Consider the following 12,034-nt stretch of genomic DNA (forward strand, 5'->3'; position numbering starts at 1 on the left):
TATGTAAAGTCTAAAACATAAAGAAATAAAGATAAACATGGGGATTGGGGATATGAATTTTACATGGAAACCTGGCCGGGTCGTATCACCCAGATGAACTAACCATCAGTAGAGTGAGCTGAAGCCGTATTTAGGTGACACTAAATTCTGAGTGAGGAGACACATTGGACAAACTTCCATATTGTGGATTACATCAGACAAGTCATTGAAGAAGATCCAGCATCACCAAAGAAGAGAGGCTTTCTTGCTCCAGGCTGTTTGGATACAAGGTACAGCATCAATTTCTCCCCGGATGTTTGGGTTTTCGGGAAGAGAATAAGCTATGGATAAAAGAGTATTATGTTTGGAATCTGGAATGAGTTCCACAGGCTCCTGTATTTCACGCTGTGGATCCTGGGGCAGGGCTGTTCATAGGTCTGGAGCCCAGGACTGTGAATTCCCTGCCTCGTGTCCTCCAGCTCTGTCTGCTGCTTCTCTGTCGTCTCCCAGACGGCCTTCTGCTTGGATGGACCCCACCCTTCTGCCACCTACCACCTCTGGAATGTGACCTGCAGTTCTCCGACTCTGAGACAAAGCAGACCTTCCTTCCTCATGCTGTTTTGTCGGGTGTGTGGGTCACCACACACAGAAGTCACTAATGTCAGTGTGGTGTGGACATGGACGGAGCTGACAGGGCCTTGACCACTGCCTCTGGTTTTCTGTAGGATTCCAACACTGACCTAACATGTGCTTTACTTTCTACCCCTGAATGGGAGAGCTAGCCCTGACTACATGGGCCTAGGAGACCTGGCTCCACACCTCTCCTGAAGGGAGAAGTTTCTCAGCGGCCCTGACTGATGATCTCGGCTACCACCCAGACCTAGATCCTGGGCCTTGGGTGGGCCGCCCACCCTTACATCTACCCCATGATACCTGCTGGAGCATGGGAGGGGCCTGGTCCAGCAAAACAATAGTCACAGGTTCTCCAAGACTTGGGGCAACATCAGGACAACCAAGAGGAGGTTCTGTGAGGGTCCAGGGATGCTGGTGTGCCAGAGGCCTTGCACTGGACCAATGACTCATTACAGTGGTCATCTTTGGTTAGGGTGATTGGACAAAAGGGTATACTGTGGGACACAGCACAGCTCCCAGTGCCTCTAGGTCAAACGAAGAGGTTGTAGAGGGATGGGAAAGAGGGAGAAGGAAGTGCTTTTGTTTTTTGGTTTTTTTGTTTGTCTTTTACTTGTTTTCTGGGGGGTTTTTTGTTCTTAATTAATTTGTGTGTTTCTTTTTGTGGAAGACACAGTAAGGATGGGGGCAGATACCAAGGGATGGGGAGTCGAGACAGATTGGGGTGCATGATGTGAAATTTCCAAAGAATCAATGAAGAATTATGTCTAAAAACAGGCAGTTCTTCCTGGATCAGTGATAGATAACATAATGAGATAGAACAAAATAAAAGAATCACGATAACCTTTCACGGCGTTTTCAGGCCCATCTCACATTCTGCCGTGCTATCAGAAAATCCATAATCGACATGAACGGTCAGGAGGGTAGTGGGGCAAAGCAGTCGTCAACAGCTCCACATCCTGGCCCAGTCAAGGGAGAGCAAGTACCAACAGTACCCACGGGAGACTAGAGAAAAAAGGTCAAATGGGATTTTCGTTTTTTCTAATGAGTGAAATAATGAGGAGGGACGGTTCATAATTAGAGTTCCAGTTGCCATTCACACTGTGTGACTTTCTAGCAGTTCAGAATGGCCAGGAAAGGATAGGACATCTATCTTGATTTGTGTGCACTAACTGGACCTACAGATGTTTGCTAGTGGGTATTTTCCCCCAAGTTCTTCCTGAATGGAGCTTGGCTAATGACCACAGTCCCCTCCTATTGTGTGATTCCTATGTGGGGCTCACACCTCTTAAAGAGGCGTGTTTATCTACACAGTGTTGGGCACCAGATGCCCTCAAATCAATGTTACAAAGCAGAGCTAACTTTGAGAATGCAGAACTGTGTGAAGACTTTCACAGGATTGAAAGATCCAGAAGTCATTTGATCATAAAATTGCAAGTCAAATCCAAATTATCATGAATGGTTTTCATACGACTTTAATGGAAACGAGGTTTCCTCAGGCATTTGCACACTGTTGATAACTGTTGTACTACTACTCCAGCACAACTGAGCTCTTGCCACAGTGATCTTCTTGTTCCAGAGGAGATCCACAGGTTAGGTGTCAGTGTCCAAAGCAACGCCAAAAGTAAACACTGATTGGAACTTGTGCCTCATTTCCCCGTCATTCCCAGTAATCAGGGGGCTGAGATATATATGGTTCCACCTCGTTTTCTAAAAGATCTTCCTTATTAAGAAGAGCTATGGCATCATTTGCTGCAGCATCAATAAAGAGATTCTGCAAATAGTAAGCCTGACCCAAATAAAAGCCAGTAGCGACTGGACCACCAGTAACTGAAGAAATGTGATGGATATATTTCCACAGTTTGTCCTCTAAGGACTCATTGTTCTTCTGTGTAAACAAATGGGGAAACCGAAGGCGTGCCTTGAGTGTATTGACAGGTGTGTTAAATTTCTTGGCAATGTTTTCCAGTGAGGCATCATCCAGGCCAAAGCAAGACTTGTAGAGATTGAATGTTTCATCCAGGTTCTCAATGTCATCCATGATCATGCCACCAAGTGGAATGGTGGCCAGTACTCCAGTCTTCAGGGCCTCTAGGAAGGCTTTCTGCTTCAGGGAATCTCTCTTGAGGTTAATGGTGGCCTCAGTAACGCTGCTTAAGGACAGCATGAAGACATGGCGCTTGTGGGCTGGGAGCTCTCTCAGTAGGGTGTTCTGCAGCTCTGGGAAGTCAAAGTCGGACTAATCAAAGCTAGAGACTAAGAAGATTCGAGGCTCACTGGAGAAAGTCTTCTGGAGATGTCTTGAACAGTCACCTCGGATTTTCGTCAGGACATTCTCCTTATTGAAAGTCTTAGGTTTACTCTTCTGTTCATTATCTATGTCAGTATCTATCTTGGTTCGGACAAAGTAGAAATTCATATTCATCTTGGTGATGGCTTTGGCTAGCTGGGCATCATTTTCTTTGAAGCGTGTAGCCGAGATGATAATAAAGAAGTCATATTGACCAAACTTCATTTCTGTTAGGTAGTTTTCTGGTGGGAAGGAAGTGGACCCAATGCCAGGCAGGTCCCATAGTGTCACCTGGGAAAACATTGGGTGCAGGTACGGAATTCTTTTCAAGGTTGTCTCTGTCACCCCAGTGGGGGCTGCACCTACGTCTTCCTGCCCCAAACCTCTCAGGGCATTGATGAACGTGGACTTCCCTGTCCCTGTCTCCCCTGTCACAGCAATGTTCAGAGGTGCATTCTCGATGTCTCTCAGTGCATTGTGGATTACAGAAAGTGCTTTCTCAAGCCTATTTGTCTCAGTGTAGTGTTTAATCAAGATGATGTTTTCCTCAGAGAGGATTTGGCTTTCCCTCTTAAAATTCTTAAAGAATGCATCAAAGCTGGAGGCCCAAGCCATGACTCTTTATGGTAGAAGCTGAATGGAGCAGAGAAGAGAGAAATTGTAATTACTAATAAAGCAGGGCAAAGCCTTGGTGTTTGCTGGTTCAGGAAAGCAGGACCCTGACCCTGACCCACGTCAGAGCCAGCGTTGCCTGTCTTCTCTTCTCTTGGCTGCTGCTTCCCCTAATGACCTAGATATAACGAGGTCTCTTTCTCACACTTCATTTCCTCCTAGGAATTTCCTTGCCCTACTTGCTCTAATTCAGACTCCAATTACTACGTGACCTCACCTACTGCAACCTTTACATTCCTTTATTTTCATTAAAATGACACTCATTCATGGTGCTCATACATGGTGTCAACCCTAAAAGGTCATAAAAGAAGCAACACTTCTCCTAGCAGGGTCCTCGACCTTATGTGAACCCTTTACTGAATGGCCTGTGAGTCCACAAGGAATCTGGTCTATTTGCATAGTTATTATATAATGACGAAATGACAAGGGCTGGAAAAGGCTGAATTGAAAAGAGATGTCCAACTAACTGTGATTCCCCCTTCTTCTCCTATCAGAGGCGGGACATGACGTCCATGGTTGGCAGACTCCTATGTGAGGGACTCCTGCTTCCTGGTGCTCAAACTAAATAAGTGAAACAAATATATAACTACATCCACAATTTATGAGAGGAGATAAGTCGTAGCAAGGTAAGCATACTGGAAAGTATGCTTGGAATAGTCATGGTGTAGCTTAACCCTAGTAAAGCATCTGGTCTACACCCAGAAGACTCCACAACCAATGGACACTATGAATTAAACCTAGCCCTAATATATATTAAATTCAACTATAAACAACAATAAAACCAAACATTTGGCAAAAGCAAGTATTGGAGAAAGAAAGTTAAACTAGGAGCTATAGAGACGGTACCATAAGGGAAAGATGAAAGATCAATCAAAAATAAAAATAAGCAAAGATTAAACCTTATGCTTTTTGCATAGTGAGTTAACTAGAAAACCTCCAAGAGATCTTAAGCTAGATACCCCGAAACCAAACGAGCCACCTAAGAGCAGTACAAAGAACTTACCCTTCTATGTAGCAAAATAGTGGGATGACTCCTAGGGAGGTGAAAAGCCTACGGAGCTTGGTGATAGCTGGTTACCCAGTAAAGAATTTCACGTCAACTTTAAGATTACCATAAGAAATCAAAAATCAAAATGTAAACTTAAATTTTAGCCTCAAGAGGGACAGCTCTTCAGGAATGGGAACAACCTTTTATAGTGAATCAACCTTAAACCTCAGACCATTGTTGGCCTAAAGGCAGCCACCAAAAAAGAAAGCGTTAAAGATCAACACCACCTGCGTTCAAATTGTTTATTCAAAACAGGCATGACATAAGGAATGATTAAAAGAAGTAAAAGGAACTTGGCAAATAAGAATCCTGCCTGTTTACCAAAAACATCACCTCTAGCATAAAAAGTATTAGAAGCACCGCCTTCCCAGTGACTAACGTTAAACGGCCGCGGTATCCTGACCATGCAAAGGTAGCATAATCACTTGTCTCTTAATTGGGGACTGGAATGAATGGCTACACGAGGATTCAACTGTCTCTTACTTCCAATCAGTGAAATTGACCTTCCCATGAAGAGGCGGGAATAATAAGATGAGAAGACCCTATGGAGCTTTAATTTACTAGCCTAACTTTTAGATCAATCTCAAATAACAAGACATAAGCTAGTAATTTCAGTTGAGGTGACATCAGAGAATAAATAAATCTCCGAATGATTTTTAACCGAGACTCACAAGTCAAAGTAACTAAAATCTAATTGACCCAATTTTTTTTGATCAATAGACCAAGTTAGCCTAGGGATAACAGCGCAATCCTATTCAAGAGTCCATATTGACAATTAGGGTTTACGACCTCAATGTTAGATCAGGACATCCCAGTGGTGTAGCAATGGTTCTTTTGTTCAACGATTAAAGTCCTATGTGATCTGAGCTCAGACCGGAGCAATCCAGGTCGGTTTCTATCTATGAAATATCTCTCCCAGTATGAAAGGACAAGAGAAATGGGGCCTTCTTAACCAAAGCACCCCAAAACTAACATATGAAATTATCTTAATTTAGTAACTTTGTATTACTCAGTTGTGTGCATCTCTGCTTGTGTTCTCTGGGGTGACTAGGTCAGAAATCAAGACAAACTAGGAATCAGAGCTTCCACCCCAGGCACTGAGAGGGATATCCTGGGAGAACTCTGATAAGCATCCTGCATAATGCTGACTAGATTTGTAAGATCATAACATTTCTTAAAATCACACAAGTTCAAAGACTCCAGGGGAAAAAAAAAAACAGGATTAACATGGAGAAAAAGTGAAAACTATAGAAAAAGGCTCCTTTTGGAATGTTATAATTTCATATTTTCATAAATTGTGTGTGTGTGTATAGTATATACACATACTTTAAATGACATTATGCCATGGCTGATGATGCCTCCCCTGTGACCCATAGAGTACCAGGAACTTTATTGTCAGGCATGAGAAACTTCTCTCGAGTTGTGGGTCAGGGAAGTCCACGATACTCTTTAAACAGCACAGGCTCCTGCTGTTGTCTTGCTTGAGACCCAGAAGTTGAAGACAAAGCACACTTCCCTAATATCAGAAGGAGCTATGAGAGTTTCCAAGGGAGGAGAACGTTCTGTAAGCCTGCCCAGCTGGGACTCCCATGAGCCACAGTGATGATCATCACACTGATGTAGCTAAAGGTGCAGAGGTGGCATTTATGTGTTGGTGGTGACCCACACCTGTCTAATTGTTCATCAGCCTGGCTGAACAAGAGAAAAATTGTGCCTGGTAACTAAGAATCTAACCAACCAGCTGCTGCTAGTGAGGGCACATATCTCAGACAGAAACCTGAATATTCCTAACTACTTTCCAAATACTCATCTTTATACCCACAGGTACATGGAGCTCTCTCTTGCACCAAAGATTCTTCTTATCACAGCAGTGAGAGACCACTTCAGAAAGCCACAGCTGGTCAAAAAGCAGAGAACAACCTATTCCCTGCCTCATTTTATAACATAACCCTTAACTCAAGACACAGGAAACACTGAGGAAGAGGGTGCAGAAAGATTACCAGAGTCAGAAGACATCTCTTGGGTATATTCCCAAGAGTGATATTCCTGGATCCTGAGGTAAGTTGACTCCCAACTTTCTGAGAAACCACCACACTGATTTTCAAAGTGGTTGTACAAGCTTGCATTCCCACCAGCAATGGATGAGTGTTCCCCTTACTCCACATCCGCTCCAGCATAAGCTATCATTGGTGTTTTTGATTTTAGCCATTCTGACAGGTGTAAGATGATATCTCAGAGTTGTTCTGATTTGCATTTCCCTGATAGCTAAGGAAGTTGAACACATCCTTAAATATCTTTTGACTATTTGAAATACTTCTATGGAGAATTCTCTGTTCAGTTCAGTACCCCATTTTTAATTGGGCTATTAATAATTTTAGTGTCTAGTTTCTTGAGTTCTTTATATATTTTGGAGATCAGACCTTTGTCTGATGTGGGGTTGGTGAAGATCTTCTCCCAGTAGGTTGCCTTTTTGTCTTAATGACAGTGTCCTTTGCTTTACAGAAGCTTATCAGTTTCAGGAGGTCCTATTTATTCATTGCTGCACTTATTGTCTGTGTTACTGGGGTTATATGTAGGAAGTGGTATCCTGTGCCCATGTATTGCAAGCTACTTCCTACTTTCTCTTCTATCAGGTTCAGTGTAGTTGGATTTATATTGAGGTCTTTAATCCATTTGGATTTGAGTTTTGTGCATGGTGACATATATGGATCTATTTTCATTCTTCGACAGGTTGACATCCAGTTATGCCAGCACCATTTGTTAAAGATGCTTTCTGTTTTCCATTGTATAAATTTTAGCTTCTTTGTCAAAAATCAGGTGTTCATAGGTGTGTGGTTTAATATCTGGGTCTTCAATTCATTTCCATTGGTCAACATCTCTGTTTTTATGCCAATGCCACGCTGTTTTCATTACTGTAGCTCTGTAATAGAGTTTGATGTCAGGGATGGTAATGCCTCCGGAAGTTCCTTTGTTGTGTAGGATTGTTTTGGCTATCCTGGGTTTTTTGTTTTTCCATATAAAGTTGATTATTGTTCTCTAAAGGTCTGTGAAGAATTTTGTTGGGATTTTGATGGGGATTGCATTGAATCTGTGAATATATGCAAAATATTCACAATCATATCACAAAAGCATTTGTTCAGCTATGTTCATAGCAGTATTATTTGTAATAGCAGAACCTGGAAACAATCTAGATGCCCCTCAACGGAAGAATGGATAAAGAAAATGTGGCACATCTACACTTTAGAGTACTACATCTTGACATCTTGAATTTTGCATGCAAATGGATGGAAGTAGAAAACACTATCCTGAGTGAGATAACCCAGATCCAAAAATATGAATATAGTGTGTACTCACTCATTAGTGGATTCTAGCCATAAGCAAAGGACATTGAGCCTATAGTTCATGATCCTAGAGAAGCTAAGTAATAAGGTGAACCCAAAAGAAAACATATATAGATCCTCCTGGAGACTGGAAGCAGATAAGATTGCCAGGCAAAAGTTGGAAGCATGGGAAGGGAGATAAAGGAAAGGGGAGAGGGAGAGAGAGAGGGGAGAAGGGAAGAATTGGGGAGAACTTGGGGGAGTGGGATGGTTGAGATGGAGAAAGAATGGATATAGGAGCAGGGAATGAGATATTTTAATTGAGGGAGCCATTTTGGGGTTGACAAGAGGCTCAGCTCTGGAGGGGTTCCCAGGAGTCCACAGGGATGACCCCAGCTAGGACCCTGGGCAATGGCAGAGAGGGTGCCTGAACTGGCCTTGTCCCATAGTCAGACTAATGCCTATCTTGAATATCACCACAGAACCTTCGTCTGGTGATGGATGGAGACAGAGACAGAGACCCACATTGGAGCACTGGACTGAGCTCCCAAGGTCCAGTTGAAGAGGGGAAGGAGGGAGAATATGAGCAAGGAAGTCAGGCCCACGAGGGGTTGGTTCTCCCACTGGGATGGTGTGCCTGAGCTAATGGGAGCTCACTAACTCCAGGTGGACTGGGACTGAATGAGCATAGGATCAAACTGGACCCTCTGAATGTGGTTGACAACTGGGACAGACTGAGGGGCCAATGATAATGGCACTGGGATTTGTCTCTACTGCATGTACTGGCTTTTTGGGATCGTATTCTCTTTGATGCAAACCTTCCTAAGTCTAGATGTAGTGGGGAGGGCCTTGGACTTCCCACAGGGCAGGGTACCTTGCCCTCTCTTAGGAATGGAAGGGGTGGGGGAGGGGTGGGGGAGCAGGAGGGAAGTGGGAGAAGAGGAAGAAGTGGGAACTTTCATTGGTATTATTTATAAAGAAATAAAAATAAATTTAAAAAAAGAGTCAGAAGACCACACAGTCTGCCATGCCTCTTGCCTACCCACTGCTTGGCCTGTCAGAGTTGCCAGCTGTCTACCCACCTACTCACCCAGGGAGGTCAGCATTCCTACTTTTGAGTCTTAGACATCCAAGTTCACCTGACCCCTGTTGACCACCCCATGAATCAGAGCCTTCAAAGCCCACCAACTGCTTCCTATTATAAAATAAGTAAGGCAGTAAATATATACAAAAGAAAATCCAACCAGTGATCTAAGCATATACGAACACAAAAACTTGGTTATATGAAAACCCGAGTCAGCTCGTCTCCTCCAAAAACTATAAACCCCCGAGTAATGGACTTCCTGAGAATGACTTAGATAAAGTTCCAGATGAAGAATTAAAAAGGATGATGTAAATGTGATCAAAAAATGGAGACTCAAACAATTAGTTGAATAAAAGACAGGTCAACATAGGGTATGAAAATGGAATTCAATGATGAGAAATATTGAGGAAAGTCTTGACTTAAATGAAGCTAGAGATGAAAAATACATTAAGCCAACTGCTCAGAGCAAAGACTCACCATCAGAGTGAATCATGTAGAGGAGAAAATATCAGGAATTGAAGACTATGTAGACGAATGGGAAGACTTGGTCAGGGATGACCATAAAAAATTGAAAACCCTATGCACAGACCACATGTGACCTTTGGAACACCGTGAAACACATCCACAGAGAAGAAACAGAAACTCCATTCCAACTGTATAGAAAATATTCTCAACCAATCCTAGCAAGAATGTCTCCAAATGTAGGGACAGAAACACACATCCAGACAAATACAAAGGTTTGTAAAGCTCCAGAAACACCGGGGAGAAAAAGAAACTCCTGAGGTCGTATTACAGCTAAACCCCTGAACATATGCAAAGTCAAGTGTTCTACAAACTGGGAGAGAACCAGCAGGAAGTGTAAAGGTGGGGCCATCAGAATAACAACTGGCTGACAACAGGGCAATCTGTGAAAGCCAGAGGGCACAACCTGATCTGCCAGAGATTGTGGCTGTTTCTCATCTGGGATTTTATCCCCATGGAGTAAATGAGTAGCTTACAGCAAAGACTCCAAGAGCATCCGGGTATCCCAGCCTTGGTCTTTCTCCAAACTCGACTGCTTCAGAAGACCAGCTAGGTCCACACAAGCAGGGACAAGGAAGGGCTGCTGCTTGTCTGCTTCGGGATGCTCTGTGGCACAGAAGATGGCACAGAAGGATGCTGCTGTGAGTGCTCCCTGAGTGAAATCTCCAAGCTCTCCTGCCCCCGGAGACAGTGCTCCCCTCCTCACGTTATCACACAAGTAGGGCCATTGGCCAAGCTGAACTTAGAACCCTTCACTCACCTTGATCTGAGGGCAATGGTGCCTCTGGGAAAGCTCTCCTATTAGGAGAGGTCTGTGCACTGCAGCAGGGGCAGTTGCCTTGGAACGTTCTAGAACTGAAATTCAGACTCAGGATGTTCAGGAAGAAAAGTGGTGAGTGCTGGAGTTCTGAGTCCTAGGAACAGAATAGAGAAAAGAGAAGGACTTGGGATGCACAACCACATCTCCCCCCCCCCCCCGACACCCAAGTTACTTTACCGTTCTTGTTCTACGCACTGCCCTTGCTGGCTGAGTATGAACTCTATTTATACAAACCATCCGCACTTGGAATGGGCTATGGTCAGAGCTGGTTTCGGTTTCTATTCCTAGAAATGGCTGGTTTGCAGGAAGCAACTGGTAGGACCTTTAGAGAAGGTCTAAGATGGGTCAAGCTGTTTTAGGTTGTCTTACTAAGTTTGTGTTGTGGCCTTGATAGCACAGTTCATGGGAAATACTTTGGGTCTGACTCTCTGGCTTCTCCATTGGAGATTGCTAACTCAGATGTGGGCACCTAGCCCTGGGCAAGCTACTGCTGTGGGTCTCGGGTCATTTAGAGATTAACCAGTTTGGGTTATAATAAATTAGATGCTTTAAATTAAAAAGACACCAGCCAGGAAGAAACCATGAGAGTTCTTTAGGAAAGGCCCTGGCTGTTGTTAGCCAAAGAATTATAAAGGAACAAATTACAAAGTTATGATTTGGGGGAGCCAGATTAACTCAAATTCTGTCTGGGTGTGGCCAAAGCTTGATCTTGTAACAGACGTCCTACAGAAGCTTCAGACGTCCAAGCAAGCAAGAGTCTCAGACAAAAGTAGACCTTAGCAATTAATTTTTAGCAGTTTAATTTGTGACCCATTACCTTGTAAGAAAAGAGGAGGAAGTGAAATGTCCAACAATCAGCCTTATCAGCTCCTCCTCTCCTCTCCTCTCTTCTCTCTCTCTCCCTCTCTCTCTCTTAAAAGAATAGCCTAACCACCAGGAAGTGGTCTGTCTGGAGCCAGCTGAAGGAAAGATACAAGATAGCAGCAATGTCTTCCAGGTTTATACAAACTAAAAACGATTTTGTGTTTACAAGTTCAATGCAGTAAATTTGTCCTCCAAACACAATGTTCACCATCGCACTTCAATCCCAGGGAGTTCTGGCTGTGAGAGGGCTACAGACCCTCAGAGTGGCCTTGCCCACTGTGTTTGCTGTCTCTGTCTACTTGTTTGTTTGCTGTAATCTCACCTATCAGCAGTCTTCAAACAAGAAAACACAGGAACAATGAAGGATGTCTGGTTAGAACCCTGGCCCGAACCCTGGCCCTGCACCATGTGTCTCAGTGTGGAAGAGTGTCTGATGCAGGTGATGGGGGAGATCACAGTCTCCTAACAGCCTGGAGTCAGCTGAGCAGACAGTGAACTTCTGACTTCACTCAGAGACTGGGTGTTCTGACCTTGTCATGGAAGCACCAACGATCATGTGATATCACAACAGGGAATGGAGGAGGATTTTCCCAGCAAAAGTGATATGGTGAGCATGGGGCAGGATCCATGTTCCTTTCCAAGGATTAGGACAACTCTGCAGTCATAGACACTGTCCTCATGGAGAAGACTGGCAAATTCCCACCGGACAGTGACGAGAAGTGGGGGGCAGCAGAACAGAGCCTGTCCCATGTTCAGCTAAGCTGGTGCACATTTCTTTCAGGTTTTAGTTCGTGCTTTGGGAGAC

General features: G+C 43.8%; 1 pseudogene across 1 annotated transcript; it reads right to left on the reverse strand.

Annotated features, from left to right (window-relative positions):
• Positions 1–2,068: 2,068 nt before the first annotated feature.
• LOC148120997 (T-cell-specific guanine nucleotide triphosphate-binding protein 2-like) lies at positions 2,069–10,535 on the reverse strand (annotated as a pseudogene). Its single transcript, XR_015738885.1, has 4 exons — positions 10,306–10,535; positions 10,022–10,151; positions 6,620–7,707; positions 2,069–3,532 (listed from the first exon to the last, which is right to left on the reverse strand). The product of XR_015738885.1 is annotated as a T-cell-specific guanine nucleotide triphosphate-binding protein 2-like (transcript).
• Positions 10,536–12,034: the final 1,499 nt, after the last annotated feature.

Source organism: Myodes glareolus, chromosome 9, assembly GCF_982192425.1.
Source record: "Myodes glareolus chromosome 9, mMyoGla1.1, whole genome shotgun sequence".
NCBI lineage: Eukaryota > Metazoa > Chordata > Mammalia > Rodentia > Cricetidae > Myodes > Myodes glareolus.